The following is a 27,587-nucleotide window of genomic DNA, read 5'->3' as shown; positions in this document are numbered from 1 at the left end:
TGACCGTCAATGCAAGAGCTGCCTCTTTTACAGCCCTGCTCCTGCTTTGGCTCAACTCATAACGTCTATGGAGTACAGTGGATCATCCCAGGCCACAAGAGCATTTTGTAGATACAAGGAATTCTGCAAAAAAAAATTGTCAAGTTGATTCTAAACTAATTCAAAACAACATACAAACAATCTAATAGTTATAGGAGTTGGAGGACTGCAATATGTGCAGTCAGAACCTGTATCACCAATTGAAAATAAATTCATTCCTTTTCTTAGTTTTCAGGCGCTCTTCTACACCAAGATCATCTGCCTGATTTTGTCATGATTTACTGAAGAGAGACACCTCCTTTACACCTTTCCCAGCTCTAGAAACAGTTAAAACATAATCCCCCTGAGGAGCCAAAAGAGATAAAGATAACTCCTCGCTTCCTGAGTTGTTGCCAGCAATCGGTAGCTTGCCTTGACTTGGCAGTCAATGCAATTGTTACCTCAACCTCCTTTTTAGCACATCCCCAGCTCCAGCTTTACCCTGCTAATGACATTAGAAGGTTGCGTGTTTACCGTATTCTTCTTCACAGAAATTAGCTTTCAAAAAAACACTTCTAAGGAAATTTCACAGCCAGGACTGGTGGATCCATCCCTGCTATTGATCCAATTGCAAAACGAGTTAAATAAAGATCCAGGAAGTTAGCAGTACCAAGGGATCACCTTAGAACGACACTTACATGACTGCCTTAGACTTGAAATCATAGCTGTTTCTGAAAGTTTTACCACAGAGGAGGAGTCGTGCCCTGGATTCAAAGCTTCAGAAAGCAGGATCTGGGCTCACGTAACTTTCCTCAATTACTTTAGTGTCTCTGGAACTATGAACTAGAGAAGCCTATTTGTCAGTGGAGGCATTTTCAGCAGAATTCAAACCGGGACAGCAGCGTTTCTGCTCAGGTCAGTCTTTTCTGGCGGGAATATTGCGAGATGTCTCTGAAATAATAAGGTGGTTATTTTCCCAGAATAGTCGCTGCAGGCCTTAAGCTTATTGTGCTTGGCATTGACAAAGACTTTATTTTTAAATCGGTGCCATGAGTTATTATATGCTCTCCTTGGGCTGTGGGCTGGACTGTGCTAAAAAAAGGACCCATGTCAGTGATAAAGCAGTGACTGCATGTGCCAGTGGCTTAACCTTGTCATTACAAATGATACAGTCTTTTGTAAACTATTTAAAAGCAGCTGCGGGTTGGATGCTTCTCTCAAGTACACTGCTGCATTAGTCTGAAACTCAAAAAAAAGAAGGACTAGCCTCTCTCCCTGACATGAGGTTGGGACTGCAGTCAATCCCATTTACAAGGTGCCTATAGATTTCACTGGTGCAAGTCAAAATAAGAAAAAATCCTCTTTTCTTTTTTTCTTTTTTCTTTTTTTTTTTTTTTTTTTTAAGTTCAGCAGAAGCTTTGTGTTTTGTCACAGTAGTGCCTGGGCGCATTGCTGGACAGCGTGTAAATATGCAGCTAGGCTAAAGCCCCTGAGCTGGGGTAAGTATTGGTGACCGCCTGCATACGGTGTCCCAGCCAGCTAGAGTTGCTAGAGGCTTTCATTGCTCTCCTACGGCAAACATGATCTGGAAGTAGAGAGGAAGAAGGAGGGCTTCAAGATAGCTCGGCTGTTCCTGTGGAGGAGGTCGCAGACATCAAGCACGTTGCTGTGGAGAGACAATTGGGCACAGCCTCGTTCGGTGTCCTGGTCATGTGGAGGAAACTACGAGACATTGGTAGTTTGCTGCTAGAGTAATTCCCAACACGGCTAGGTAGAGAAACAGGAAGGAGTGGGAAATAGCCAGCGAGTATCTACAATACCTGGTTCCAAAGTACCAGCTCTAAATCAAGGACTGGCAGTGGCCATTTCAAAGAGGTCTGAGGCGAGGGTAGACCACGGCAGAAAAAAAAGTAACTCTCGTCGCTGTGAGTATGGTTTTATATGGCACTAGATCAGAGAGACCTGAAGTGATGTGTCCAAGGGGAAGAAATGAATAAGTTACAGGAGTCATCAATAAATCTGGCAGACAAATTCAAAGTCATCTGAAAACCCAGTACAGAAAAATCACGCCTGCTGGAGAACTTCCTGTCTACAGGTGGTCACGAAAGTGCCCAGTCAAGAAATTATTTTTAATACTTGTTTGGGACAAAGAAGGTGTATGGCATTTTAAACCCGCTTCCTTCTGCCAGGTTACCTGACATCCACGTGGAAATCTTGCCTCAGGCACAGCAGATGTATTAATTTGGGACAGTATTTTGCCAGTGTGCTACTTTAGTTAAAGTACAGAGATGGTTCTTGTATTTTGAAATATCTAAGTATTTTGATATTGTAGTGACAATGTTGGAGCCAAGATGGTCTGAGGATATAAATAAGGAAAAGTTTGTAGGAAGGGACATTATTAATTGCGATGAGAAAAGCTACTGCCTCTCTCCGTGGAACTTACTTTGTTCAACGGCTTTCACTTTTGAGTTGTTCCCATACAGATATCTCAGGCATGATCTGTCCTCAAAAATAAGTCTGTAGAGCTATCGAGTGACACAGCCAGAAGACTGCACTCATTTCCCTGCTGACCTAAACCATATCGTCTTCCACACCACTCTACAAAGGATCATCTGTCACTAGCTGCTTTTCTGCTACCAGCCTGTACCAAAAGGTTAAGAAGGTGGCATTAAAGTGCCTAGAGCCCTAGGGACTTCATCGTTTGGTCACCTGACGACCTGAGGATCAAAGGGGAAGACAGAGTTTTCCAATTCCATCTTTTTGTCCTCCTTTGTCCGTAACCTGAAAAATAACCTGGGATCCCAGCTCTTACGGACTTGCAAGGAGGCTTGTGCCCTTGTGCCACTATGGGGCAGATCCACACAGAAAATGCTTTAGTGAATCTTGTTGCCAGTGAGTTTTGATACGTCTCCCTCCATCTGTGTCCTTCAGTAGTCCTTGGACGTTTGAAAACCTAACTGGATCATGAGCTCTTTGGTATCATCTATCTTGCTAATTGCTGCGATGAGGTGTCCTCAACCTCGCGCCCTGCTGTGACTCCACAGTTGCTTATTTTCTATCTGACCTTCTCGGACGTGTCCCACAATCCCCCGGGCTGATTCCCACGGTGCTTCAAAGTAAACATGCGGGAATGGCTACAGTGATTTATAGAGTGCTGCTGGGATCGGAGGAGGACTACTGGCAAGTGACTCAGCAGGTCTGTTTCAGTGGGAGACCAGAGACAGTGAAAGGGAATAGGTTTTCGACCCTCGGGCAATGAGTCATGACCTGTACTTTAAGACCTTCTGGCTTAAAATATCACTGGAATGTACAAGGTCTTAGTAGGTATGTTAAGAGATAGAAGATAGGAACATGTTCGCAACCAGCAAAGCAGACATTATTTCACGCTGGAAAACACACTGAAAAGAGAGAATACAACGCCTACGTGCACTGGAACTACTTTTGCTTCTTGAACCTGTCCTCAAGACTTCTGTTGCCTTCAGTGAGCTTTGGATCAGCTTCTTAGATAAGGGTGCAAATCACCAGAGCGCAACGAGAACGAAAAGGGAATATTAGGACACGTGACATTCCGAGAAGTTCAAATACTGCAAAGAAAACAAAAAAAACATTAAAATTCTGCTGTTAGTGATTGCACTGATAGCAAGCTGGAGGTGAGCCTTTTCTAGAATAGCAGCTATGATTCCTCATTTGTATGTGCCTTCCTGAACATTGTCTATGTTGTCTGTGTCTAGCTTTGAGCTGGACAGCCCAGGTGAATTTCCTATTGCGGGGACCCAATGGTTACAGGAAAACATGTCCACTTAGCGCTGAAAGTGGGGAGTAGAGCAGATCTTCATTGCACTGATGGGGAGGACTGGAATGTGCATGGTGCCTCTGTGTGATAAATACATATGCAAGCAGCATTTAGCCTAAGTGCATTGAGGGAATCCTGTGTGGTCGAGTTTTGCCATTGAAGACTATGACAGGTCTTTTTCCTGGTTTACCTTCTACATTCCTGTGTGTTTAAAATGGGGGATCCAAGGGGAAAAAGGTCAGGGACCCACAGGTGAGCACAATTTCTCTGTGCTGGCGAAAGGAAACTCTGGTTCTTGCAACCAGATGCGGTGGCCTCACGCCTGCTTGATGTTGCACCATGAAGTCAAGCCAACCTCTGGAAGACCTATCATCAGTAGAACAAGCAGGGTGAAGATACACGTACTGCAGAGATCCTCCATGCGGAAGCCTAGCTGATGAGAACCACAGCATTGTGCTTTAAACACTGTAACAGTCAGTGAAAACACAGTGCAAAACAGAGCAATGAAGAATGGGAGATCTTTGTACCATCCAACTTGTGCTCAGATCCACTTGCTTGCATGTGGTTAGGGGGGCTAATTTATACATGATTTGTTGACAAGCCTGGGCTTCACTGGGGAGAAAGAGGAAGGGTAATAAATGAGCTCCCTATTGACCCTAATACTCACGTAATACTTAAAGCCTTCCCGTGTTGAAGAGAAGTCCAGAACACCTGGACTTCTCAGAACATCTCAGCCAGAGGGAAGATACTGTTTTTCATGGCATCGTCTATGTTTTGAGAAGTATTTTCTTTCCTTTTGAAGTGAAAACAACTCTACAGTATTTTTGCAAAAGAAAAAAGTCTGTCTTTTGTCAATGTTTCATTGCTGCTGGGACTAGCGTAGAATGTAGGATGTGCAACCTCCCATCGCTGCGGGGTCTGATGCAGACCAGAGCTCAACAGAACATGGGGCAGGGACTGGCACCGCTGCCCAGGCAGGTGCCGAGGCCTGGTACCGGTCAGCAAGGCGTGTTTTGTTTCCTTTACCTGGCCAAAAGAATCCTCCTAGCAAAACGTAATGGCGTTGTAATGGGAAAAGAAGACTGGTGACAATATTTTGACAGTTCTGAAAAAGTTCCTCTGAACTTCCAGAGGCAGTAGTACAGTGACACTGATTCCAATCTGTATTTTTGGTTCTATGTTTTCATATTACCAGCAGAGTAATTAGCGAGAGGTGGGAGAAAAGTTCCTTGGGCTGTGAAAGACTGCATTAATCTTCCTTCTAGTTACCTCTTGACAGACTGTAACATCCATATTCAATTGCGAAGTGTTAAAATGCTTTTGTAATTTCTTTGTCATTTCATTTTGGCTTTGTAACTCCTTTGTTTTAAATTATCTTCTGGCTCACAGAATTTGCATGTCTGCCATAGCTCTCTATGCACGGCTAATAAGCGACCTCCAAGGAGCCATGAGAAATTCTGTGGAAATAAACAGGAGAAATGTACTGTGAATAACCAACTAAATTAACATTAATTAGACAGATTATAAGATATGTTTTATAATGGGTCTTCTTTGCATAGCTTAGTGAGGATGTCTCTAGCAGGTTTTAGTGGGTTTTGTGTTTTCCATGGCACATAATTTTCCAGCCTCTTGCAAACTTAATGGAAATTGAACTTTTCCATACATGAATATATGGCAATGAGACTGAAGTAAGAATGCACAAATTCACATTTATTAAGGTTTCCCCAGCCATGAAGAAAAGCTCTGGTTACCGTCTGTTCACTGAGATGCATTTAGAGTCACTCCTGCTTGAAATAGAGCATCTGCATTGGGAGTATGACCTAATTTGAAGCTCACAGAGATGAGGAACGACTTCATTCACTACCATGGAGTTTGAACCAGCAGACTCCACACCCTCTGCCTTCCTGTTCACTACTGATCTTATGCTGGATTTTCTCTTTGTGAACTCACCATCTCTGGTGCCTTCAAAACAGCATTGATTGCCTTTCTGCTGGATCTGTTACACTCCAGCATTAGTTACTAGGCCTAGCACAGAAGGGACATTGTAGTCTGTGCTAAACAGGAGCTCAGATGACAGAATCAGTATAGTTTCTTTGAATTTTGCACTTAAAAATATTTGCTTTGCCGTATTTATTCATCAGGGAATTCACAGATATTATTTTTAAAAAAAAATAAAAGCACATCTCTGAAAGTCTAAGATTGTAGTAATTAATCCTAATGAGATATAATTATGATTATTTATTTTAGATTTCTGGACCTAGGAACACTTAAGCTGTATTTTATTAGAAACGCCATTGCTCAGAGCATTGTAAACCACCTTTTCTTGATCCATTTGATACGCACTTTGAGCAAGAGAAATCTATCTCATTCCCTGTACATTTTTAGAAGACAACAGTTTTGGATCGTGATGTGCAGTGGGGCAAACTGGTTATATTAAACATGTAGGAAAATAACATTAAGTTGTATTTTTCAGTAACATGACAGCAAGAAATACCTTCAAAGAACCCTTCCTGGAGTTTCTGGTTTTATCAGGGTATTTGGTCTCTCTGGTTCAGTGCCTAGTAAAAATAGTCCAGCTTTAATAAAGCACAGATGTTGACATATTCACTCACCTTCATCATTGCATGGATGCATTTCATACTGAATTTCACCTAAGGAATTTTAGACTTTACAGATAATAATCAAAAACACTTCTGGTTTCCCATTGGGATCATTGCTGTTTTTTCAGATCAAAGATGCCCCATCAACATAATGACTTGAGATGGAAAGTTGTGATTTTTTTTATGTACTAATGAAAAGATTAATGTGGCTTAAGCATGGTAAGTTTAGCACCTCTGTTCCTTAACCTTGTTTAGCCCTTATGCTATTAAACCATATTTTTGCAATTCTTTCTTAAAATCCTTCTTTGTCCTTTGCTATCAGCAAGGGTAGTCATCTATAATAAAGTTAGGATTCTGTTTCAATATAATTAAATATATTTCCTTGCTGAATACATTCCAAGCATTCCTTGGAAATACTTCCTTTTTCATGTATAGAAAGCCTGGTATGTTTAAATTTCAAACAGCACCATTAGTGCACAATCCAGTACTTTATTTCTAATGATACATCAGATCTGGAAATTCCTCAGCCAGTTCAAGACAGGCAAAGGGGCAAGTTTTCAAAGTAGCAAGCTGGAGGTACACCCGCAAAATCCGTATAATGGTTAGCAGATTTTTATACTTCACTTTGAAGATTTATCCCTTTCATACTGAGCATGCTCTATAGACCATAATAGATTGTTAGCACTGATTAAAAATAAATCTCTTTCCAAAAGCATACTGCCTTTAGAAGGAAGAATGGTTTAGTGTGGTTACTTTAATGGACAATTCAGTGAGGGATAGCTGAAAAGATAAAGAGAAATTATCCACTTCTCAAATCATGAGAAATTTGGATGTTTTACTCTCTTTTCTATTAATCCTCTGCAATCCTCACATACTGAACTAGAGGGAATCCCCATGAGACAATAGAACAAAGGAATAAGTACGTTAATGACTTAAGTGTGTAGGCATGGGAGGTTGACCAAAAGACTAAAGCAGATACTGAGATTTTTTTTTAGAAAAGTTTAAAAAAAAGTGTGTACAGGTGTGTATTTGTGTGTGTGTATGTGTGGATGTAAGAAAGAATACTGGTGGAAAAAGTGTCAGCTCTGGTTTACCTGTGGAGGGAGCAGTGTTGGAGGAGGCCGCAGCTGCAGCACCGATGCTATCACTATCATTGATCACTGTAGAATGTGAGTAATTTGCTTATTTTCATTCTTTATTGTTGTTTTTGCAAAATTACCAGGCTCTACTGATTATTTCTTGGCTCTTTACAAAACATGTCATATTCTGTGCAGCATTAGGTTTGTAATGCAGGAGACCATAGAGCTACCAATGTGCAAGAAACGTTACTGTATAAGCATAGAAAGTTTCTTTCATGTGCATTTATCAGAGAAACTGGGGGGGATCCAGCGAGTCCGTAACAGATACCTGAGCTTCCTTTAAAAGAGATGGTTCTCTTTTTCTTTCACAGTTTGGCTGCTTATGAGTAACTATCAGCAGTTCCACAACTAGCTGAGAGTGGACTCCACTAAAATACAATTGAGAATGTATAATTAAGCAGAAGCTTCATAGGGCTCAATGTCATATGGAGTTCTCTATATATAACGAGGCGGTAGACCATGGTGCTAAATCCAAGACTCAGCTCTACCTTGACTGTACTAGAATGCTTGACCAATGCTTGACCCTCAATATAAGGAGACAGATATTCTCCTATGTTGATTTCTGTCCTGTGCTTCCTTTAATATTTCTTTCATAGGCTGAATATAGAGTAAAACAAAATAAAAGACTTAGCCTTCAAATCATTGCCATACAAGGGTCTGGCACAACTTCCCATGATTGGAGTCCTTTGAGATCAGTCTCTAAGTGTGGCATTTTGTTTGTTTTACTTACTGTTATACATTTTTTTTCTGCATGTCAGTGAAGTCCTACCACTGCTGTGACATTGCTTCAGGAGAACCAAGAAAGCATTTGGATGGTATATTTTAAATAGCATACAGTATTACACTGGTTATTGACTCCAAATATGTTGAAGTAGTAATAGTAATGACAAATAGTAAAGGCTATTACCCAGTGTATTAAGTTCAAATAAAGTAAAAGAGTATTAGAAAACCCTCCAGATTACAGGATATGAGAAGACAGAGTTGAGAGAACCCTTGTGAGGTCACCTTACTTACTCATCCCTCCACCTGTGGTATGATCAAGCTCTTCTCAAAAACCTGCAGGGACAGATACTCCCCACCTTTTCTGGCAGGCAGTTCCATTATTTGCTACCATTCCATGAGAGAGCCTGTCCCAAGAATCTGATCTGATTTTTCTTGTTGCAGTTTAAGCTTGCTGCTTCTTGGTTTCGTATCCTTGGAAATGGAGAATGGGCTTATCCTTCCTCTCATACCATAGCCTTTCACATAGTTGAAGACTGTTAACATGTAGTATTCCTTTCTGCCATGACCTTTCTGCAGTTCTCATTTCTTTATATAACCTATATTTAGACCGATTACTTTTGTTGCTTTCCTGTGGACTGTGAAATTTGTCTGCATCTTCCTTTAAGTGTATTGTCTAAAGCTGGACATGGGACCGCACCTGGGGCTTTCCAGTGCCGAGCAGAGTAGAAGGATTCCTTCCTGCACCTTGAATCAGAATCGTGTGTTCAGGTATTTTGCTGTTCCTTGTAAATGATTTCTTTCATTATTTTGACAACTGAACACAAAAAAAAATCCACAGCCATTTTTCTCCTGAAGGAATAGGAAATTTCTAATGAACTGTTAAAAGTTCACATGCAAGTAAGTTTAATAGCCATACTCTGGTCCCAGCAAAGTCTTTAGAAAATTAACTATTGTCTATAATGTGATCAAGATTTGGTCCTGAGTAGACATTAGTTCTTGATATAATAAATTACTTCTGAAGTCTGTAATTAATTGAGGTACATGGCAGTTTGCAGGTCCATGGCTAACCTTTTGTCTGATTCCCCAAGAAGAAATTGAAGTGGGATGTGATTATGTAGCTCACAATAGCATGCAAATCTTGGAAGAAATGCTTGCCTTCTAGGAAAATTAGAATAGGTCTGTTTAAGAGTCAGTCTTTTCTGCTATGCAAGGAAAATCCTAGCCTTGGATCTATAGGCTGTCCCTTGCAAAGAAGCTTAAATTTCTCTAACTGTGTAGTCCTTTACTTTGATCATGTTCCATGTGTACAAGACAATCCAACCAATCTGTCATTTGTGACTTAAACCTCGAGTGTTATAAATAAATGCTGTGCAACTGCTGGCTAAAGGACAAATCAGAACATTAAGACGATTAAGAGAAAGCAGAGCATCAGTCCAACTACAATAAAGCTAATATCATTCAGTCCACTGTAATTTAAAACAGCTGTCAGCTAGTCCTGGCTTGTGATATAACAGGCCAAATTCTTGGACACTGAGTTATTCTTAGAAGTATGCATACAGGCATTGGCAAGTCATGCTGCAAATTGCCTGTTGCCAGTACCCTGTCAGTTGTATGTGCCAACAGATATAAAAGCTATTGTTCTAGCTCATGAAAAATAACTTCAAGTTTTTAATTTCAGATTACTCAAACACTGTGGGGATATAGGAGCCAATGCATTTTAAACTAAACCTCACACAAATGAGAAATAATTCAGTAAGTGTTGTTCAATTCACCCCAAAGTTAAAGGAGGTTTTGCTCACTCATTCTAATGGACAGGGTGTGGCCCAGTCTGGTGACCTCAAGTGAAGGATGGGAAAAAAGGGAGAAAAGGACAAAGCTGCATGCCCCTAGAATGAAAAAAACATTGGTGCGCAATAAATAGGCATCATACTTTCCATAAAAGTTACAATATGTATTATTTTAAGTCTTGTCTGTTGAAATGTACACCCTCACCTATTTCATCTACCCTCTCTTTTAAAGATCCATGCAGCTACCGGCATTTCCTGTGTAATATCACTTAGGAAAGTGAAAACATAAGTGGAATTTTCAATAAAAATGTTGTTTGATACAAAGCTGAGTTATTTCCATATAGACCATGCTTTCAGCTTCAAGAGCAGAACCATTGCCCTTTTGAAAATTTGTATTTGGGGTTGGAATTTATTGAATATACTTTTCCTTTCTTTTGCTCATGGAAATGCGTGATTGACAGCTTTATCCTTTCTCCTTACTTTTGTCCTTCTCTCCTGTTCCTTAACTGGATGCCCATACTTTCACAGTTTGGTGAATAGTGTAGGTAATTTGGGACAGAAGGATGGCAGGAACATATGTCATCATAGTGTTCACAGGACATGTTGATGAAGTAATGCTGTATTCAGGAACATTGCAGCTTTTATTGAATTTTATGTGTAAGGTGGAATGGAAAACTGTGGTGGTTCTTGAAAAAAATAATTTGCTATTGCATTTTATGAGGATTCAGACCTCTTGCTTATGTTTCGTGTTCCAGAACTGCTCAACCTTATCCATCCAATAAATGGAAGAACCTAACTGGATTTCTAGGTAAGCAGTAGAAGGAACGAAGCTCAGTCTTGTCAAGGATTTGACACCCAAGTGCATATATGGACTCCTGGGAAAATCTGAGGTCAGAAACTGTGGGGCTGTTGAAGCTTAGGCATCTCCCTGGTAGACAGTGACTGATCTGTGGTTTTAGGGATGCAGTTTACATGCCTAAGTCCTCCTTCGTTGCTAGGTTTAAATCCCAATTGAGTTGTAATAGAATTTTGATGCCAAAGTAAATAAGTGGATTAAAAATTGTCCTCAGTGTATCTGAAAGTGGGGTTTTTTCACATGGGTTTGTAATTATTTCATGCTCTGATGGCTTTGGTGGTTTCTTTTCTCAGGGTTGAAGAAAACCTTATCTTTTGTTTTAATCTATTTCAATCTAGGTTGTAGTTTGAGCACTGGGCTTGAACAAAACAAAACTCACTTGTTTAATTTCATCTGGTCTTGTCTTCTGATGCAAATACTTTGAACAGCAGTGATTCTGCAGAAGTCATAAGTGGGTTTGTAAGTTCTAGTACTATCAGGCTTAGAAACAGAAACATCTTGTGGATAACTCAGAAGTCGCATGCAAATCAGTTGCTCCTGTTGTGTTCATTTATGGGGCTCCATCAAAGGCCTTTGGTTCCTTATGAATTGCAGTACAACATACCAAGGGTCAAAAAGGAGCTTATTTTTCAGATGGCAAGAATTATTCTAGACATATAGCTTATGATGGAGTGAGATCTCTTTGGAGGTGGTACAAATGTAAGCAGTAGTTGAATTATTTCTATTTTATAATAAGACTGATGTTTAGTAACTGCCCATTTGCACTGCTGTGCTAGGGAGTCTTACTGCTTCATCAGTGTTTGAAGTAAGTCTCACAGCATGGGGTATTGCCCCTGTTTTGCAGATGGAAGAAGTTGGGGGTAGAGAAGTGAAATGCTCCCACAGGAAGCCTTTGGCAGAGCCAAATAACAAGAGTCCTGATTCATGGTCTGTGCTATGGTTGCTTGATTACATTTTCCTTTTCTTCTTTCCTTGTTTGCTGGTGAATCATGACAGTGGGTGACCCCAATTTATACTGCAGATGGTAACATTTAAATCTCATGAAAGTCTTCATCTAGTGAACTTTTTTTCCAACCTTATAATATCTTTTTCCAGAGATTCAACTGAAAAATAAGGAACCTTTGTGTAGAGTATCAGGAATCTGATCTACTAGTTTAACATTCTGAGCTTGGCTAAAAGAATAAGCTGGTTTTAGAAGTTTTCTCTTTTTTATTTTTTTTTTATTTTTTTTCTCCCATGATTCTTCTTCCTGCCTTTGCTTTCTTTCACGATTTTTCATAAGGAAACCAGAATTATGGTTATGTTGTGCTCTGTTCAGGTAAAGTTTTAACAGTGAATTGCCCAATTCCTCTCAAAATTGTTATTATTCAGTTAACAATCATCTTTAAGGATTTATCTTTTTTTTTTCTTAGCTATTACTGTAGTAACAGTGAGATGAACCCTATTTTAACTTCCAGTGTTGCAGATTCAGCACCACTGTACTGATGACAATTACTCTGATATATAATTACTAGGTGAGAAAAGAATTTTCCTCAATAGGTTTCTTATAACCTGTGAGTACCACGATAGTATCAGAGTTGATTCAGGTTGGATCTAAAATACGAAGCAATGCTTACTGCCAAGTTGGAAGTGCACGGGCACGAACTCACACTGTGGATGCTTTCTATGTGCTGTGAGCACTGCAGGCTACTTCATGTTGCCACTATCAAAATCCTGTGGTTTTCTCTGATAGAAAAGGCGGCTGCCTGTATACTTTATAAAACCTATGAACTTGTTGCAGAGAGAAAACAAATGGACATTTTAGAACATTTCTCAATAACCTAGCTGAAGAGAGTTTTTCTTCCAAGAAATGTTTTTCTCATGGAAATCTCTAAGCCCGATTGCAACATAACCACAGCGTGAAGTGAGTCTATGTGAATGGTAATTACCGGCACCATTCAAACAAGGTGCTATTTTGTCTTTATAGGTCTTTTGGGGAATTGCTAAGGATAAATTCTCGTTTGCTGGGTGTCTGAAAAGCAAAACGAGCGGATTGACTGGCTGAACTAGAGTTGTAGGCAAAGGAGGGTGAAAAAGGAGAGGGGCCACTCTGAAATTACTGTTAAGCAGGGAATGCCCTGAAAAAATGTAACCACTCATTTACTTTCTCATTTTTGTTATTGAATTTATAACCTTATGAAGACAACAGGGGACATTTACCTTTACTGTGCCTGCTTCTGAATGCAGAAGATGGGAAATACTCTGGAGAAAGGGATTTTTGCAAGGAAGCCTGTGGGTTGGGGGCACAGTTTGTGCAGAGAAGAACTGTGCACGTGTCCGGTGGGTGATGGAAAGAGAGCAGGAATCATTTCTCCTCTGCGCCCTTGCAGCCGAGGGTTTTAATTGCGACAGGCATGACTCAGATTAGACACCAGACAAAATTCTCCAAAGGCCAGGAGACCACGACAGGGGAATAGGTCGTCCCGGGGTGTTGTGGAATTGTGTCTGGAGGATTTTTGAGCTGTTAGACAAGAGTCTGTCAGGAGTGACAGTAAGCGTAGCTGATTCTGCCCTGGGGCGGAGGGATGGACTAGCTGACCTCTCAAGGTCCTTGCCAGGCCACGTGGCTGTGATTGAGGAAAAGGTCCAATTACTTATGATGGGAGTGATGGAGTGAGTTGACAGCAGAGGAAATGCATGATGAATGGCACCTTATCTAGTTCTCTTACTGTTTTCTCTGCTTGCAGGCTTTTCGGTACAGTGTGATGATACACTTGATTGTAGTGCTTTATTCAGCCACTTCATTTCTCTTTGTTTTACAGAATTAAAGAGAAAAAGTTGCCCGCTTTATTTTTTTGTAATTTTTTGGTAATGTTTCACTTTCTATGCTAAACATCTGCTGCTATAGCTGATGTATCATTAATTTTGAAAGTCTGTTCCTTAAGCCTGTTAGTTGGGGGCCTACAGAGATGTGTAGATTTGTAGCAACTGATCAGCAACACTGAAAACTTTAATAGTTTTTCAAATCCAAATAATATCTAGTAAAATTAATTTTAAAACATTCAGTTTATTTCTCTGATGCTATTAGTAAATGAGAAAAAGGCATCCTAAAAAGGCTTTCCTCTACAACTGTCCTTAAAACATTTCTGAAATGTAGTGTGCTTGAGAAAGAGAAAACTCTTTCTTAAAAGAAGTATTTTTCCAGCGTTTGCAAGATGTCATAAACTGTTTTATGCGGAGAGAAAAATGGAACATCTGTGCCATTCATATTTATTTTCCCAACATAACTTACCAGAAAATAAAAGAGAAGGGGGAGGGTTTATTTTGCAATTTCTCTGCAGCTGTTTGTGTGACTGTCCAAGGCTGCCAAAAAAGAAACTAAAAGAAACAATCAAATAACTTCTAAGATTTAAACAAAACGGAGAAAAATAATTTAGAAAGGAGAAGCCAGCATTTGTTTTCTAACTTCTTGTGTGATTTATCAGAGCAACTGCACATGCCAGCTTAGCTGTCTGTAACGCTTTCTGATGCAGCGTGGAGAGCAATTCTGAGGAAGGTCTCCAAAGAGCAGGCTAGGTGACCTTGGACCTGCAGATTCATTTCTAACGTTCCCACATAAAAGGGTATTGTCAGCTTAGTGCTTCACATGCTCCCCTAGCCCTCACACCTGTGATAACTCTATTATAAGGTTGTGGTAAGGCTATGCCCCCCTTGAAGATTGCTCATCCCTTTTGATGTTAACTGAAAGGAATCACTGAATTATTCAGCAATGAGATCATCAAGGCAGATCTCGTGTTTGGCAATTATAGGTGCTGTCTCTGGGAAAGTCCTGCTTGCACAACGGTCTAATTCCAACCTGATGGCTCTTACATCCACTTTCAAGCTGTCTTGCTGAGGCCTCAAAGGAGTAAAGCTCTTACTACTGGCTCTGTAGCAAAGTGTGGCATCCAGTCTGGAGCTGGACTGTGGACCTTCATTTGGAGGAAGAGGCTCTGACTTCTCACTGAGCATGGCCAGGTGAGAAGCTGGCTGGTGTGGATCCCACCCCCAAGCCTTAGCTAGCTGGACTGAAAGTGGTCTCCAGCACCAGCTCTTTGTCTGGTGGCTGGATGGTGCTCTCACATACAGTGGGACCATGAACACACACTGAATGGCTTTAGTTGACAAAGAACAGAGGTTGGAGCTGTATGACAAACAAGGCCTGATTGGGCATGTGTCTAACACATCCAAAACTTTATGCCTATTTTCTTTCAAGGTAAGGGCAACCGCGGCATTTGCATGGGGTAGGGAGAGGCTATTAGCTCTGGTTCTAAACCTTACCTAATTAATCTTGCCAACACTTCAGGAGCTGATTTTGCATCCAGTAACTTGATGATGTTCTTGAAGTCTAAAATAGGCAGCTTTTGTAGAATGAATCATAATTTGCTCTTGTATAAAAACCAAATAATAAATGAACATGGTATGGAGGACTACGAGGAGGATTAGGGGACTGGAGCATCTCTCGTATGAGGAAAGGCTGAGGCAGCTGGGTCTGTTTAGCCTGGGGAGGAGAAGACTGAGAGGGGATCTCATCAACACTTATAAATATCTAAAGGGCGGGTGTCAAGAGGAAGGGGCCAGACCCTTTTCAGTGGTGCCCAGTGACAGGACAAGGGGCAATGGGCACAAACTGGAACACAGGAAGTTCCATCTGAACATGAGGAAAAACTTCTTCACTGTGAGGGTGACCGAGCACTGGAAGAGGCTGCTCAGAGAGGTTGTGGAGTCTCCTTCTCTGGAGATATTCAAAACCCGTCTGGATGCAATCCTGTGCAACCTGCTCTGGGTGATCCTGCTTTAGCAGGGGGGTTGGACTAGGTGATTTCCAGAGGTCCCTTCCAATCCCTTCCATACCATTCTGGGATCTGATGCCTTAAGAAAGAAAAGAGCGCCTCCTTAGAGGCACACTAAGAAGGACAAGGAGAGGTGGACAGCGTAAAGAGGCCATTTTTAAAAACTGAAGGTGGTAAGAAGTGGCAGCAAAAGAAACTTAGTGCAAGCCAGGGTAAGTTTTCATGAACAGAGAAAGGATGAGGTGACAAGACTGGAAACTGAGCAGCCAAAGTGGGAGTGAGAAACTGGTTCTGCTGTGAATGAAGAGCTGAGGTGACATCAGTGATTAAAAAAATGTAATGGGCAGGAGGGGAGAAAGTGAGGTAACAGGAGTTATTTTAAATTACTCAGAAATGGCAGGAATTAGTGGAAATGTGGAGACCAGATGCAGCTGTACTGCAAAGTAATGCTCATAAAAATGACTTCTTGGTGTGTTAAGGCACCACTTCGTACTCTAGCTGGCAAGGCCATCATGGATTCAGGCTTCTCCCCCAGGTAGGTCTGTGCCTGAACTGGCCTGGTTAGCTGTATTTTATTAGAAAATACTGTGTTTCTAAGGCTGACATCCTGAGGGTGAGACTTTATATACTGAGCTTCATACAGCCCTTCTCCAGGGGCATAAGGGAGGCTTGAAGTGGAAAGTAAAATTAAGGCTTAGGATTCTGTGTTGTGGATTCCGTGTTGTGGATTCCAGTGAAGAATTTATGTTATAAATGGGGTTCATGAGAAATTTCTAGGGCCTTGTTTGTTTTTAGGCATAATGATAGTTCAGGGACAGGTGGTGGGGTACACAAGCCAGCAGGCAGGGAGCATATGCATGAAGAACCATTGCTGCCTGCATCAGCTGCTCCTGGTGTGGGGATGCCCAGAAAGGAGGTGGCCAAGTTTCCTATACCTGGAGGTAGAAGCGGGCTGAGGAGGAGTGGAGAAGTACCCGTTTTCCATCCCTGTGTCATGTTGACCATTGTAAGAGAGTTGGAGCACACTGGGAGAGGTGGCATTTGCACCGTCAGGCATAGGTCTGGTACCATGATTCTTCCTCTCCGAGCAAAGAGCAAAAGCAGGTGGCAGGCTGCTGTGGCTCCAAGCCACTGCTCAGTGCTCGGTCCGTCCCTGGACACTGCAGCGCTGATGACTTCGGGCAAAGCCATGGTGTAGCCCATTGTTTGCTCCTTGTTCTCATGAGGTCTTCAAACAGGTTAAGAATCGCATCAGATTATGTCCTCTACAGGTCTGCTGGTACATTGCCTTTTTGCATGGTAACCTGCATGTTTGAACAAAAAGTCTTAAAGAAAATAAGCAGTTTTCTGTTATAAAAGCTCAAATAATAGGTCCCAGTGATTATGAGTGATTAAGAGACTTTGTGCTGTGTTGTAAGGACAGGAATAGCATGCAGCATTTTACAGTACAAGGCAAACCCAAGGTCCCAGCCTTATAGCTGGGGTTATGATACACATGTGGCCCTGGGGGCTCATGAAGAGGCCCAGTGGCTCTAGCCAGGGCTCTGGGTGGACAGTGGGTACCTGCCCCTTGGGCACTCCACAGCCAGAGCCCCAAATACACCCAGCCCTAAGCGTGGCCTCTGCCTGGCTGCCCACCTGTCCATGCCAGAGGACATGGGGGACAATTATTCAAAGACAAGCTAACAGGCTGACAGGGCAGGCAGCTTCCTGCATTAGCATCCTGCTGCTCTGGTGGTGAGGAAGGGTTTAGGGTAAAAGAGGGCACACACACTGAGGTACATTGTTCCCATGCCAGATGCAATTTGCCTGTGCTGCCATGAAGCTTGGGATCGGCCCTGGGCCTACAGATTCGAGTTTAGACCGGCTTCACATGGCTGCAGCCAAACTGCAGGCACAGCAGCTGCTTTTCTTGTACGAGGGCAAAATTTGGCTTCATTTCTCTGCCCTAAGAAGAAGACTGAAAGGAGTGCCAATCTGAAGGTAAATCCACAAGCTACATTGACTGAAGCCCTGGGACTGATAGCATAGGAAGCGTCTGACGGGAGCAAGATGATCAGCAATGGGAAGAACAAATAGTCCTCATCAAACAAAGGCTGGGGTCTGCAAACCACACCCATCTGTTGAAGCAATATGAGCAGTTTCAATCTTTCTCAGAAAAGAGTAATTTGCATCTGTGTTGTCTGAACCCAAATCCCACCAAGGCTGGTCAGCACCAGAGTCCTGAGGGGGCACGAGCTCTGTGGGCCAGGGAGCTGGAGGGGCCTGCTCCTCAGCCTTCCGTGTCTTAAAATTCCACTTAATTTCTCCGAGGGTATCTTGAAAAGAAGCACAGCAAGAGGTTTAAATGCTGTTGTCATCCAGCCTGCAAGTTGTTTAGTTTTCAGAGATGATTGCCGTGAAGAAGGGAGAGATTAGGTCCTGACAGTCAGCCCTCCTGTCACTCTGACACAAAAATGTTGTTATCAGTGTTTTTAAGCAGGCTAATTGATCACTTGTTAACAGTGGCCCTGACCATCAAGGTCTGGGAGGGGCAAACTTGTTAAAATGATGGCTGCTGTTTGATTTTTTAAATTTTGGGTAGATAAAGCCAATTTGCCTGTGACACAGGGCGGGCTTAACATTGCATTGTTTTGAGAAGCGCTGCGGGATTATTGGTGACCTCCAGGGGTCGGACCGTAGTGGTTTTTCCATGTCATCTGACAGGGACAGATTAACACACTGTCCAGGCAGTTTCTACCAGGATGTTAAATTAATGATGATATGGAGGCAAGAGTGCTATCTGCAACAGGCATGCTGTCCTTTCCTCCCGCTTGTAGCGTTTCCTTTGCCGTCTCCCTCACAATTTTGTTTAGCTCACGACAGCAGAAATGGCCTAGTGTGGAGTGCATCCCGCATGCATACAAAAAAGGTAACAGGATTTGCAGAGGATTTTTTTAAAGTTGGGTTTGCACCCTTGTGCTGTCTCTTCATGAAATTTAAGGCAGATTGACAGTTGAGGGATTGCAATAAGCTGTGGTGTTTTCCTTTGCTCCTCTCCCCTCGCCACTTCTAATTATCTGAATTGTCAAGTCTGGGATCCCTCAGTCTGACAGAAGTGATGCTTGGAGGGGAGAGGCTTAACAACTTGCTTCCCTTCAGCTCTCCAGGCATAATCAAAGGTTGGGTTTGCTGTATCTTTTACATGTGATTGTTTGACCCAAAACAGTGGCCATTTAAGTTGAAAGCAGTGGCTTGAAAACAAATAGAAAATAAGAGCTGTAAACTGACCTAAATTCCTCCTCTTGACTCCTGGGTCATCCCACCAGCCTCCAGGTGCCATGGGCTGTTTACATTAGACTTAAAAAAATGAAGGCGAGAGCTTGCAGGTCCCTAACTTTGCATCTCCACCAGTGTTTGACTCAGTCTGTAACCTCTGTTCCCTAGGACAGAGAAAGGAGAGTGCTTAACAACACTAGCAGGCAGCTTACACCCTTGTGCCTCTGTGAAGAAGTGTCTGAAAAACACTAAAAGTTTGACAGGATTATACTTAGATTAATCTTCTGATAGAAGAGGTGAAGTAGCCCTTCCCCTGTAGTAGCTACTGTCAGCTGTATATAGAGTTTGATTTTTATGCTTGAAGAGGGAAGGTGAGAGGCATAGGGCAGGGATGAATATGCCAAGGTCTGTCCTGTGGTTTCAGGAGCTGGTGAGCAGTGCACAATTTGGGGCCAGTGACTCTCCTTCTCAGTTGCTGCTGGCTATACAGGTGTGATGCAACAGGTATGGCTCCCCCTCTCAAAGCCCCGTGGAGTCTAAATTCAGGAGGGAAGTAATTCACACAATTAGACAAAGGACAAAGGACTCACCAGTGGAGCAGGAAGGGAAGGTAAAGGCAAATCAGTTGCCATACAGGTGGGGAGAGAGAAGGGAGGGTGTGACTGGTGTTGGGGACTGGGATGTGCACTGGGATATGGAGAGGACGAAGGTGGAGGCAAGATGGAGACAAGAGCTGGAGACAGGAGGCGAGATGGAGAAACAGCAGAGTAAAGAAGGAACAAAGCTTAGGTGCACCAGAACCAGAAAAGTCAGCATCTGTGGGCCTTGCCTCTACTGCAAGCTTGTCCACCAGAGGAGGAGAGTCCCTGCAGCTCCCTGCTGCCTTGTGGCAAAGGGCAGTGTAATGAGTCTGATTACTCCCCTGTTGATGACTTGCTTAAAGGTCAGAGTGATTCCACCTCAAAATGTAATAGGGCTGAGAGGTTATCTGGACCATCCCTCTCTTGCTTTGGCTGGAATTCATTGGTATGCCTACCTTTTCAGATAGCAGTTTTAAAAGCTCAGTTAAATGCACACCAAAAATGCATTAGAAGAATGCCATGTTTGCCAAGCCATGCTCTTGCAAATTAGGAAATGCCAATATTACCAATCTGCAGCCTGAGTGCAGATCTTGGGGCGGCATTCCGATGCTGCCAGAATGCGCCTACAAGATCATAGGGGTATTGAGGGGTTTTTTTTGTATTGTTAAAAAATTCTTCATTGCAAATCCAAGGCCATGGCTGGAAACAGAAGCCATCTCCCAAAATAAAAATGCTTTGAAGCTAATTCCATTTACATGGTGCAGAAGGGCACACAAACAATATTCATCAACAGAATAAATAAGTGCACTTCTATCTGCCAGGCTGATGGTTTGTATCATGTCTCTCACATCGGTACATAAACAGTCCTGCATTGAAACATGGGCTCCTTTTTCAATAGGGGATTTCCCACCAGAGCTCTGCAAGAATGTGTGTCCTCGTAATGCTCCTTCTGGACAAGGACTAGCAAGGACAGTTGCTAGCAAGCTTGGACAGTTTTGTTAAGGACAGATATTTATGCCTCTTCCTTAAAAAGAAAAATGTTACAGCAATGTGTGGAAAAAAAAATTGCAATTATCTGTCAAACTTGTGCACACACTATAGACTACAGCAGTGAACTAAGAACCAGATTATGTTCCTGCACCATGTCCCAGCTTGATCTGTTCTATGCGCCTGGTCCCAATAAAAACCATGTGCCTCTGTCAGATATAATAACAGCCTCTGCCTTCCAAGCTTGCTGGGTAATCATTATTGCAGCGAAGAGATTGAACCTCTTGCAAACCCACAGTAAAGCTTTGCAGTATCGCCTTTTTCCTGTCTCTCTGAAAGGTTAACTCCAGATTGCCGAACTGTGGAGAGAGCACAGGGGGAAGTGCTGTCGTCCTTCTGAGATCTTGAAATGGCCTGCCATGGGCTAAAGTGCAATTTTAGGGCGCATCACCCCAGGAGAGGTGAGCTTTAGCCACTGATAACTCACTCAAAAGTAAAGGCTGACTTACGAGCGTATCTGTTGCTAAATGTCAAATATCTGGGAGATGTGAAATGTGAGGCCTTAAAAAAAATCAAGTGTGTTTAATAAGATAAGCATGCTGGTAAAGATAGATATATGATGAAACCTTTGACTGAAACTGCAGGGTGTTTCAAGATGTAATAACTGTCTGTCTCCTTGCTGCTTGAAGTCTGGTTGCAAATTATCTTTTTAGTTCATCATCTTAAACACAGATATTAAATGGACAAAAGATAAAGAGAGATGCAGCCAGCTCTAGTCACCAGGAGGCATCTCATTCATTAACGTGCCATTAAAACTACAGTACTTACTTTGGTGAATATATGTTCATTATAGCCCATATAAGTGATCTCTGCATCTGAGTGGGCTTCATGACAAGTGCTGGATATTTGAACTCTTTTGAGAAGCTCGTAAATCAGTGAGTGCTGTGTTGCGCCTGCCCTGATGCAACTCTTACCATGCTCGCCCCAGGCCCATGCTTTCAGAAAGTCAGGTTCTTCCTTCCAAAGTCATGTACTTAACCTTTTGTTTAGTGTGTCCAAACACTTCAGCCTCATGGCACTTTTACATTTTGGGAAGGGTTATTTATAGCTCACCAAACAGCACAAATCTTTCACTGTCTGAAAGCTAATATTTGTATTTATTCATTTTATTTAAGGAAACATGCTCACAATCAGCTGAATGATGGATGAACAGCAAAGCACCTTCTCTACATGTGCATAAAAGCCAAGCTCAAATCTGCTAGTGCAGCTTCATTGCTCCAGATGGACAGTTCAGTCTAACTATACATATGGGTGAAATAGCCCAGACATCAGAGTGAGTAGCAGTAGATGGAAAATGAAAAGATCTGTATATGCTAAAGGTGAGGGTTGGGGTTCAAGTGAGGACACCCTGTTCTGTATCCTGGCACAAACTTCTTATGGGGCAATAAGCAAGTCACTTCACCTCAGCACAACCCTTCTCCATCCACGTCCCTCTTGCTTGAGTTTTCCTGAGCTCCGTCTCCTGCTTAGCACAAGTGGCCCCTGTACCACTTGAGCAAATAAAGCTGCTGCTCTTCCTCCTTCTGATAACAGAGGATGGGTTTGTAGATAAAGAGGAGGATGTGGCTGGAGGCAGAGGGAGGTGCTGATGCTGCAACCTCCTTCTAGCTCCCTTTTTGACTACCGCAGCCACTCAACTCAAGGAGTTGTCTCAGTATGGCAGAGGAAGGAACACATTTTGTTCTCTTTTGTGTGTCCTTCCTACCCTACCTGAGGGTATCACGAGGGGGATATTTGCAGGTAACTTCACACAGACTTCCTTCAAACTAACCTCTAATCATGGATTTCCTTGCAGAGAGCAGTCTTCTGTTGCACTGAGGACAATTATGCAGTCAGTGGGCCTACTTGGAAGGGAGGGTGGAAAGCTCTGCTGTCATTGCTACAGTCTACTATGCAGGGATAACCTAAATAGAGGTGTTGCAGTGATTAAAACATGAAAGGATAGCTATAACTGAGACACTGATATAAGCAGACAACACTTCTGAAGGGATGACAGAGAGACAAAAGGTTAGTCAACGGAGCAGAAATTTAGGAGAATTCACATTAGGGTTAGGAAGATGTTGCAATTAAAAATGAGGAATAGTGTAGTGATGTAGCTGGCAGATGGAACTAGTCCTGGTACGGTGATCAGGACAGCTCTGTCGGAAGATCAGTCATGGTTCAGAGTAAGGAACTGTGCTGTAAGAGTGAGGATATAAGGTGATGTCTTGAGAAAGAATGGGTATAGAAGAAATCATCTGTGTGAAGAGATGTCTTCTCATCCAAAAAGTCCCTTCTGAATCTGAGAGACTCTGCTGGACAAAGCAAAGTGGAAGCTTTCACTAGTGGAAACTTGGTGAAAAGGTTGAAAAACACTAATGGATCAAGGGAGATTTAAATTGGGTCAAGAACTGTGTGCACAAAGGAGAATGGAGACAAGGAAGTATTTAAAACTATTTCCAGCAGAACAGCTCATATGAACCTAGAGGTTATCTGTATGCTTCATCCTTACGGAAGATTCAGATGGATCTTTCATGACTGAAGGGTCCAATTTTGATCCACTTTCTGTTTTTTCTTAGGACATCTTTAAACTCTGAATTTATGCAATTTATGGCAATGGAAGTGAGCCTTGCAATTGGTGTGTCGAACACTTCTAACACCATCTCAGGCACGGCGTCATCCTCAGCTGCTGCGGCTCTGTGGGCCGCGGGGCCACTCTAGAGGTGGGCTAGCTGGAGAAGTGGCCTGTGGAGTTTCATAAGTTTTACAGTGGAGGTCAGATGACAGGTTTTCAGTACATTGTTGCTGCAGTTTAACCCTAGCCAGCAGCTGAGCACCACGCAGCTGCTCGCTCACTCTCCCCTGGTGGGATGGAGGAGAGAATCAGAAGGGTAAAAGTGAGAAAACCCGTGGGTTGAGATAAAGACAGTTTAATAGGTAAACCAAAAGCCACACACACAAGCAGAGCAAGACAAGGAATTCATTCTCCACTTCCCATGGGCAGGTAGGTGTTCAGCCACCCCCAGGAAAGCAGGCCTTCATCACGCATAGCGGTGACTTGGGAAGACAAACGCCATCACTCTGAACGTCCCCTCCCTTCCTTCTTCTTCCCCTAGCTTTATATGCCGAGCATGACATCATATGGTATGGAATATCCCTTGGTCAGTTGGGGTCAGCTGTCCCGGCTGTGTCCCTTCCCAACTCCTTGTGCACCCACAGCCTACTCGCTGGTGGGGTGGTGTGAGAAGCAGAAGAGGCCTTGGCTCTGTGTAAGCACTGCTTCACGATAACAAAAACATCTCTATGCTATCAATCTGTTTCCAGCACAAATCCAAACCAGCCTGTACCAGCTACTATGAAGAAAATTAACTCTATCCCAGCCAAAACCAACAAAATTGTTTAAACCTTCCATTTTACTGAAACGTCTTTGTTGTCAGAGTAGCTACATGGAGAAATAAGGAGTGAGAACAGTAACTTTTGGTTGCATCTTGTGAAGTGACATGTGAAAAACATTAATGAGGGCTTTTGGAGGGACACATCCCACACCCACCCACCCACCCACCCTACTCCCCCCCCCCCCCCATTGTTTCAGCTTCACATGAGGTTATGACTGAAATTGCTCAGGTGCAAAACAATTAGGCAGCAAAGCAAAATTTTCCCTGACTTACTTATGAGACCTCAGTAAAGATAATCCTGCCTTCCCAATGTTTAATGCCTTAGGCTAACTTGCCCTGCTCTCGTCCATCTGGGCATGGCTATATGTCTTCTCCAGCAGAACAGCTTACACATAGCAGCCTGTCCTCTCATCCTGTAAGGTTTTCAGAGACCCGCTAAGAGAGGAGAGGACTTGTGACTACTTGCGCTCACTCCTACCAGTGCACAGTTGGGCTTACAAAGCTGCGAAAACAAGCATCCTCCCCCCTCCTGGGACAGTGCCTGAACTCAGTGACATTCGTGGAGGGCAAATAATTCAATGGAGCCCAGCTGAGTTACTGCAGACTTCTTGTGACTGTCACCGAGATCAGCATCTCCCTCTCAACTGATAATCTGTTGTGCTTTGCCTTATTTGTCATCTTAAGTTATCTGTGCACACAACTGATGAGAGTATTCAAAGAGCCTGTTTTGCAAACTGATAGCATATCTCAAAGGAAGCATTTGCAAAATGTCGGTATCCCAGTAGAGATTCTGGGATAAACAGTTCCAGTAAAACAAATATATCCCCCCCCCGCCCATGACATCAAGCAATGGATATATGGCAGGCCTGGGTTTTGCCCATTAGCTTCCTTAAGTGCCATGCAAGATTTCAGGGTGAATTCTAGGTTTTGTTCTTGTGGTGTTTCAGCCAGTAAGTTGTAATTTGAGGATCTTGCAGAGGTGGAAAGGAAAAGTCTGCCACTAACGCAAAGCAGACAGGCAGACAGTTGCTCTGTGCTTTTCCTAGATGAGACTGAAGGGGCCAGTCTATGGCTCATTCAAAGCTGGCAGAACTAACTTGTCTTACTCACAGGGAAGAAACAGTCCTAAATCGAGTCCTCTTTGTGTAAAAAGCCCACCCCAACTCATTTAGCTGTCAAAAGCTTTTACAGTCATCCTTTAGTGTGAACTGCAAGAGCCAGTTTGTGTCTATCAGTTGGTTAGTCAAAGGAAACTGGGTGCATTTTAGAGATTCCATTGTCCCTTCATTCCCGCATTTATTTGTCTTCCTCTGCAGAGCCCTGAAAGTGATGGATAGTTTGTTGACTTCTGAACCTCAAGATAACTTTTTAAGTTGTGTCTCATGTTGGAGGAAAAGCATGTAAAGGGGAGCAGAAAAGATTTCAAAGATTTTGTGCAGCGGAGGATGGCAGCAAGCCATTAATTATGTGCAAAGGAGTAATAACAGATAGATAGGCTTTTTATTTTATTTTTTTGCAAGTTGAGCTATTGATGTGAAATGAATAGCTGCTGCAGAACCATTGCAACCCACGTAACCAACCAGGATTTTACAGTCTTTGTACAAAGATATTTTAAAAGATTAACACAGCTTTGGTAGAATACATTAATATGCTGGGATAACAAGGCTCTTTGGAAAGGTTTGGAAACTTCTTCCCAACCCCCCATCAAATTACTTCCAAATTCTTATTTATTATTACTTAGAGAGCACATTAAGTGCACACTGTGCATTGTAACAAAGCCGTGGCCCCTGCCCTGAAGATTTTACAAGTCTGAGGTCTTGATCTAATACCTATTTAAATCCGTGGGAGTCTTTGCCTTGACTTCAGTGTGGGTTGGATCAGATCCTCGTACAGCATTTCATGAGACTTAGCAACAGTTCTTGTTACACTCTAGTACACCCAGCTAGTTCACGGCAAATTCATGGCTGAACAGTCCCCTGCAACAGTCCGGCTAAATATAATGTGGACGTTCACTCCTTGAATGAGTGAGCACTTACTAACTTGGGCAAATACAGCTCTGGTGGTTGGGAGAAGAGAGGATGGAAGGATGGAGGTAACCGTGCTGGTTTGCTACTGTTTTTTTAGCACCAGGAGCAGCACGCATGAATGACACACTAGGCTAAAATTCCTTACGCATGTTCTCTGTCTCAGTGTGAGCTGTGCAGCCAGCCTCTGCATGGAAATCTCCGAGGATGCGATCCCCTTCACATTCTGCCCCAGCCACCTTCCAAGTGAAAGCTGTGCGTACGCAGTCTTTGCCCTAACTTACTTAACTACTTTGATTCCAACTTACTAGGGCGATGGGAATTTACAACTCTTTTTCTGCTACCACAGCACCAGCTCTGCAAGTAGTCAGCCTGTCGCGGACGCTTGTGTGTGCTTGTTTGGAAAGGCTGCTTGTGAATAGTTTTGCTTCAATGCAAATGCTTTAGTCCTCACTGCAGCAAAGTAATTAAGTATATGCTTGACTTTAAGTCCATGAATGATCTCTGAATACATGTCTTTGTACTCAGAACAAAACCCTGTAAATAAAGGAATAGCTTGAATGCCAGCAGCCCAGCTGTTTTTGAACAACCCTCCAATAACGAACCCGAGAGCATTTGCATTGGTAGAAACAAAAGTTGGATAAGGAGGCTGATTCACTGTCTGGCTTCTGGAGACATTTTATAAATAGCTGCGAGAAAAACACAGAAGGGTTTTTTTATTATTATTAGTTGATAAAACATGTTGACAGAGTCTTTTTCAGGATTGTAACTTGGGGGCAGCATGTCTTTTTGGACAGCAGACACATGGCAAACAGTTTATTTGCTGAAGAAAGCCAGATGCTCTATGTCCTTGGCAGGCGATTTGTACGATTAAGGAAAATCAAGCTAGTGACTAGAGTGTGGTAAATAAGTAAAATAAATAAATAAAACAGTTGTGCTGCCCGCAAGAAATTCTTCTGTCCTTTTTAGCAGGACAGCTGGTTTTCAGCTACTTTTCTCCGCAGTGTGCGGCTGACAAGGAAGAGCAGGCCACCTGAGGGGAGAAGTGTTTCTTGTTTGTCAGCCACTGCCTTCCCATCACAGTGCTGCCACAGGAACGAGTTCAGGTGCCTCTGTGGACTCTCGCAGCGTGTCCCAGGGAAGATTTATGGGCACGGTGCTGATTGGCTGAGAGGGTGAAAGATGCATGTGAAAGAGAAAACAAGGACCAGGAACATGTGTGTTAAGCTTCCTCCATCAAGCAGTTGCCCAACCTGACTTTGAAGCTGTTATGCGGCAAGCAGACCACCTCTGGCAAACCTCCGATGGATAATAACCCGGAGATCAAGGGACGGAAAGCAGGAATTACAGTATGTCTCCTACATGTAGGACTTGATCCATAGCTGGCGCAGATCAGCATCATGCCATTGGAAGAAGAGACTTTGTATAGACTAAGACCAGCTGAACACCAGAATTGCCAATAAAATAAAGTAGGTCTGTGAATAAACAGAATATTAGTGGAGGAAAAAACAGAGATGATAAAGTTTGTGTTGTTTATCTTTACACAGCTGGTCTTTTCTTAATTTTTCTTCAGCAG

The 27,587-nt window shown here is 42.7% G+C and overlaps 1 long non-coding RNA gene across 4 annotated transcripts in view; it reads left to right on the top strand.

Moving 5' to 3' along the window:
• The first annotated feature begins 14,706 nt into the window (after positions 1-14,706).
• The window catches only part of LOC142602059 (uncharacterized), a 38,699-nt gene continuing 25,818 nt past the window's right edge, over positions 14,707-27,587 (top strand). Inside the window, exons 1-2 of one of the 4 annotated variants that reach the window (XR_012835717.1) lie at positions 14,707-14,912; positions 20,893-21,014. This is a non-coding gene — a long non-coding RNA (uncharacterized LOC142602059). The remainder of the gene's footprint in view (positions 14,913-20,892; positions 21,015-27,587) is intronic. The other 3 variants (XR_012835718.1, XR_012835715.1, XR_012835714.1) reach the window with 3 other exon arrangements.

This window comes from Balearica regulorum, chromosome 1, assembly GCF_011004875.1.
Source record: "Balearica regulorum gibbericeps isolate bBalReg1 chromosome 1, bBalReg1.pri, whole genome shotgun sequence".
Taxonomy (NCBI): domain Eukaryota; kingdom Metazoa; phylum Chordata; class Aves; order Gruiformes; family Gruidae; genus Balearica; species Balearica regulorum.
The sequence above is the reverse complement of the archived record's forward strand: the minus strand, read 5'-3'. Positions and strand labels throughout refer to the sequence as shown.